Source organism: Lupinus angustifolius, chromosome LG18 (genome assembly GCF_001865875.1).
Source record: "Lupinus angustifolius cultivar Tanjil chromosome LG18, LupAngTanjil_v1.0, whole genome shotgun sequence".
NCBI lineage: Eukaryota > Viridiplantae > Streptophyta > Magnoliopsida > Fabales > Fabaceae > Lupinus > Lupinus angustifolius.
In genome coordinates this window covers 2378580-2385494 of record NC_032026.1, presented here as the reverse complement: position 1 = coordinate 2385494, position 6915 = coordinate 2378580, and positions in this window count along the sequence as shown.

Below are 6915 nucleotides of genomic sequence, written 5' to 3'. Positions count from 1 at the left end.
GATTAACGAGATACAAAATTGTAACTGATTCGGTTTTCCAAGTTTTCTGTTCCAACTGCTTTTCAAAAACTTACGTTAATCGATTAAAACTCACCTTAATCGATTAACTGCATATTTCTATGTATATTTTTAAATTGCAATACTCAAATACGTTATGCACTTAACTTATACATGTTCAACACTAAGTTTATGCCTAGGATGCACAGATAACATGTATATATATGATGCATGAACATATTATGAATGTCATATCTCAAAATAAAATGATTTAATGAATTATGTATATGAGACATGCATTGAGTTTACCTAAGCCTTAGACTCAACCTAAACTAATTACTAGTCTAAGTCTAATACCAATCTTGAGGCTTAAGAACGTTGATTTGTTGATGATCTTCAAGCTCTTATGAAACACAAGTTGTCCTCATCAAAATACATAGTGGGCAAGCTTTCCGAAGTACTCCTCTTGACATGCGTACTTTCACATTCAAGCCATCTTTGGTCTTACTAGGGATATTTGGTAAGGTACCAAGGAGACTTTCAAACACATTTTTTTCAATATGCATAACATAGAGGATCTTCAGGATTGTCATGAGATGTTTCAACGATTGATAAGTGATTTGCCAATGTCTATTTGAAAGTACTATACCTATTTGCCAACAAAAATAAGTACAAACTTTGTCCAATGTTCTCTAATCTGGTTGACTTGGCCATCTGTATATGATTTGCCAACAAACTTGATTTCATTAGTTGGCCATTGTTGAATGATCTCCTTCATGAACTTCAGCATGTAATAGCCGCAATCTACCTTGTTTGTTTGGCAAGGGGTCTACAATTAAAATGAAGTAAATATATATAAGTATAACCTTAGTTGAAATATGAATACACTACACATATAATTGTTTGAGATGATTTTTGTCAATACCTTTATATGAGTCCACTTGATTTTGTGTTGTAGTGTCGTTTTTCTGGAACGATTATAGCCTTTATAAACTCTCACTGCACTAAACAATAGAAAATATACTTAATTATGAAACAACTAGAAAAGTGAAAGTGTAACTAAAAGTTTAAATGAGTAGTCCACTTACTTAGAAAACAATTCTTTCATAGTGGGGTACTTGTCCGGATCACCATGTGTTAATGAGTTAAAGTGGTATATTTCTTCATTTACTCGATTGATGGCAACCAAAAGCCAATGATGTCTAACAAAACATATGTACATGGTTAGGAAATGTTAAGCACAACAAACATACTAAAGACATAAATATAGAAGACAATTAAAAAATGCTCACCCGATATTAAAAAGTACAATGAATAAATTTGCAGCTTCTTTATGAATGAGGAGAGTATCTACAATTTATTTTGTATTTTTCCCAATCTTAATTTTGTCAGTCGATACCAAAGTGGTAACGTGTGGGGATATGAACATCACCTTTTTCTTATTTACCGAAACAAAATTTGCATACAAGTACCTAATATATATAACACAAATGTTAGTTAATTATAACACACCACCATGCAAAAGCGAGAAGTTAAGAAAATATAATTTACCTCATATATACACATATAGCAGTTGCACCTATACATTCATGTTTATTTAAATCCTCGACTCCATTGATGCTAACGTATTCTTCAACATCAATCTCAAAGATTTCCTTGGGAATTGATATACTTATTATATCATCTCCCAACTTCTATACATGCTCGAACAGTTGAGTACAGTAGTTGGTAGTCTTCTTGGAGCTTACATCCCCAGTAGATGGCTTTGAGCTCACATCTCCTGTAGATGGCATCGAGCTCACATCCCCCGCAGATGGCATCGAGCTCACATCCCCCGCAGATGGCTTAGTCTTTTGGTTGCTACTAGGGTGGAATGTACATTTTCCTAAAATATTCAATAAAAAACATATAAATTATAGATCAATATATATAATATGAGTGAGAATAAGGTGAAAAATCATACCTTAGAAGGAATTACTTGTACAAGGTCTATTGGTCAAGTCACAAAAGTGCTTATAGCCCCTCCAACTGTGAAGATATCTTCATCGAGAGGAATTGGCAGCAACATGTCATCATCGATTGCAACATCAATCGAGACCTCCACATGATTGCGTGGGATACGTTCATTATGCAGCATAACATCAGCCTACTTGTGCACTTTCCCAACACCCACTACTCGGCTAGTTGGAGTATCTAGGAAAAGTTTGCAAGAACTGATTCCATGTACGTTAGTTAAAACATATAATTAGTTTACGACTATAAACTAAATGGCAAATAAATTAAAATAAGTTAACTAAATTACCATGGGAATGGGAATCAGAATGTGAATGTTGTAAGGCGCAGGTGTGCAACTCTCATTGATGGTTGAAGGAACAGTGCCAACAACACTAGATAGTCGTTACCACTTAACTTCATTCACCTTCATTGATTGCTCAAATTCGTTGAATCATTGCATGAGGCCATCCAATTGATTTTGAACCTAGCTCATTTAGGCTTTGGTTGCACGCTTTGGTTTCACGCTTTTGATGGGGTACAAATGTTCGTTGGCTAACCCCAAATATTGCACCTCAAATACGACCAGAGTAGATAGGTAGTCCTAGTTCCTTATCAAGTATTATGTGACTATCAGGTTGTGCCTCCTTTTCTTTAAGGGAAACCTGACAAATCAAGAAAAAAAATAATGTTAATTAATCACATTTTGATAAATAAAGTATGGAAATTAAGTATAATTAAAAAATGAGCACTTATAACACGTCTTGCTGCTTCTTGAACTTGCTCATTGTTGATGACACCATCCTTGTTCTTATGGGCATCTACCCATAGAACATCGAGTTCTACTCCATGTGGAGTCATAAGTGTATCACTTTTGTTGTCCAACTGCCAAAATATAACCAATAATAATGTAATTAGATATGTATGCATACAAAACATAACCAATAATGTACTTACAAATTAAAAATACTTACAGTTTTTTCCTCGATTCCTCTATTCCCCACTCGAGAAGCTCAGTATAGATACAAAAGCTTAGATGTCCTCTTGCGGTTTTCATTACTTAATTTCTGAAAAAACAAACAACATGAACATCAACAATCATATATATATATATATGTATATACAAAAGCATATATAAGAATAAAGTCAATACAAAGAATATGGTTTTACCAAGAAAGACTCGTCTTGTGTGTGTAGGGTGACAAAAGTCTTACAATCCTCTTCTTCAACGAGATTTGCATATTTCATTGCAGGTTTTAGGTTGACATTGCCATAAAAATATCTGAGTAATTTTTCGACATCAGTTTGGAATTGTCAGAGAGTCTCGCCAGCCAATTTAAGGATATAATCATTATGCTCCTCACCAACATCAAAAGTTGATTGAAATAATAACACACATACATTAATTATATTGCATGCAAATACATGCATATATGTACATTGCATAAAAACACATATACGTACCTTGCATGAAAAAACAAAAACACAAAAACTGAAAAATAAACTTATTGTTATTTCATTCCAAATACGCTCATTCACGGCACTTCCTACATCAGTTCATTTGTTGAATGTTAGCTTCACATTCTGCCTAACCACAACCATAATGTAGCTTACCAATGAGTTGCCACCCTTCGAGTTTAATGGTCGGCCTTTTGAGTTCCATTGAACTTTTATCTTCACATCCTTACTTGTTACCCGAATGACATTCTTCATAGAAATCATTCCACGTGAAGTTCGTTTTTGAGCAACGATGTACTTGTCTTATGGAGTCGGTGTAGCTTCATCATCAATGTTAGAATCATGATCACCACTTTGGGAAGTTATTGATGAATTTTTTGAGAATTCTGAGAGTATTAGGGTTTATGAGAGTGTGAGGGTTTGTTGATAGTACGAGGTTTCATTTCGATTAAGTTTGAGAGCGTAGAGGGAACTGATTCATCTTTTAGATATTTAAACTGTAGTAACAATTTAACAGTGCTTGTTGTGGATAGCGTTGTTAATAAGACCTCTTCAACAGCCAATAATAACGGTAGCGTTGTTGTATTGACCTCTTCAATAACACTTCTTAAGGGTTGCACTGTTGTAGTGAATCTAGCTGTTTTATTACTCATTTTCATGAACACATCAACAACACTTCCTGGTTCCTGGTGGATGCGATGTTGAATAGAATCTAATTGACAAAGCTATCTCAACTATGTGTTGTTGAATAGAATCTAATTGACAATGTTATCTTAATTATGTATTGTTAAACTGAACTCATTTTCCAAATTAACACCGTATTTGTAATTATACGCTGTTAAACTAACATTTTATATCACGGGTCAAAATATATACAACATAAAAATACGTTAATTAACATGAAGTTGTCATAAAGTAAATTATCATATTATTGTGTTTATTAATATGAAACTTGAAATATAATAAACATTAAGTTTTGTTAATTTGTTTTTTGTGTTTACTAAGTTTTGTTATTTGTTTATTGTGTTTATTAATATGGAACTGCAAAAATATTAAAGAAAATAATCATTCAACTAAATAACAAAAAAATAGAAATTAACAACAAAAATAATTGTTCATTCTTCATTCAAAGATGCAAAATACATTTTAATGAACTAAATGGTTTGGTAGATTAGAATCAACTGAATGAATCAAATTAATAAACTAAATGATTTGGTAGATTACAATGAACCAAATAAAGAAAACCAATGAACTAAATGATTTGTAAATTAATTCTTCATCTCACGCAAATCTTGTATAACAGTCGCTTTCCTTCTGAAATATGGGCCCTTTTTGCAAATCAAAATATGTTAAAGACCTCCCTGACAAGATTTCAATGAAAGAAATTAATCAACTAATCGAATGAAGAAAATCAATGAACTAAATAATTTACAAATTAATTCTTCATCTCACACAAATCTTGTATAACAGTCACTTTCCTTCTAAACTCTAGGCCTTTTTGGAAAATCAAAAGATGTTAAAGACCTCATTGACATGATTCTGAAACATAAACACAAATTTAGTAGTTTTAACTCAAGTTGTTGAGATCTTTTGTATGCTCTCTTTTTGGTTACTTTGTGTTTTCTTCCTCCTATCTTCATGAACATACTCCTATAGAAACACATATTCTTACTCATGAAATAAAACATGAAGTGAAACACAATATTTATAGATGAGCAACCATTAATATTTCAACAAACGAAGAGACGCATAACCACTGAACCATTAATATTTCAACAAAGGAAGAGATGCATAATCACTCAACCATTAATATTTCAACAAACGAAGAGACACCTGATCACTAAACCATTAATATCTCTGTCACTTAAAAAGTCGTATAAAATCAAAAGCGCATAATTAAGAAAGTGTTGTTACTATGTCATCTACAACAACGCGTTATTATTTATGCACTGTGGAATTGATTAAACATTAACAACGCTTTCAATCAAATACGTTGTTAAACATAACTCAATCAAGCTAGCGCTAACGTTACTGATGTTCAACAGCGTTGTGTCAAGAATGTGTTGTTGAAGTTACACACATTGACCATGCTTGTTTTAGTATACGTTGTTGATATTCTGTCGCCTTGTTCTCAACAGTGTCGTTCAAATTTGAGTTGTTGAATGACCGTTGTTAATTACGATATTTGGCGTAGTGTGTCTTGTAAATTTTCCATGTTAAATTTGATGCAACTTTTCTCATTGACAAGTGAGTTTTTATGTCTAAGTATTATTCATGTGCTCTATTTTTTATTCTTCTTCACTACTTTTTTGAATGCTTTGCCTTATATCCATAAGGTGTCCAAAAAACTGGGAGTGTATTAGACTTGAATTTTCTAAAATGTGGTATTAGAACTACATGTGAAGAAGATCTTGCTCTTGATCTTGGAACGATTTTGATGAAAACACCAACATCACATAAAGAAGAAAATGAAGAATACTTATGAAGACAATGAAGATAAAGCTTCAAGGAAATTAGAGTCTAAGTCTATAGGTACTTCTATCCTTGTACTCTAAAATACAATTAGTAGTAATGCTCAAAAAGTATTTTAAAAAGAAAATTGAAAAATACAAGTTTAAATGAAAACAATTTTCAAAATACTGTGTAGCATGTTATTATGACTAAGTAACATGTTACTGTAACTAAGTAACAGGTTACCAGAACTATGTAACAGGTTACATGAGTGAGAAACGAGTTATCCAACAAAAACTGAACAGGGTAATCGATTACTCCCTTTGAGAAACCGATTACAAGGTTATAGTATATTTGAGTAACCAATTACACACTAGGGTAATCAATTACTCAGTTGGACATAATGTTTGGGTAATCGATTACATCCTTTGAGTAATCGATTACACTGTGTGATAATTAATTACTTAGTTGGACAGAAAGTTTAGGTAATCGATTATGTCGATATTGTAATCAATTACTAAGCGTGTGGTTTCTTTCCAATAAATTCCTACCTTTTCATAGAGGTGTTATGGCTGATTAGAAAGCATATTTAAAGGCATTGAAACTCATAATTCAAAAACAACAACTCATATACACATTCTAAATTTTCTGAAACACTTTTTCTACAACTTGTTCTTAATTTTAAGATTAAACTTTCTGTAGTTGCTTTAAGTGTGGTTTCAAAGTTTTTCAAACCTTCTCAGCATTGTTACTAAGTGTATGAAGAGTTACCGGATTTTAAGAGATCATAGTGTTCAAATATTGTAAAAGCAATCATTGCCCTTGTTAGTTTTCTTCATTCAAATTGCTGAAATACTTTCTTTCACAAGGATGTGATAAGAAAGGGGATAGAGTCACTTAGAAAGGTTGTTTTCCAGAGAGTGACATATGTATTAGAGAGTGAGTAGGGTATAATGAAGTATCGAGGTGAGAATTTGTAATTACTGCTCTTAATATCTAGTGAAGAAATCTTTTCCG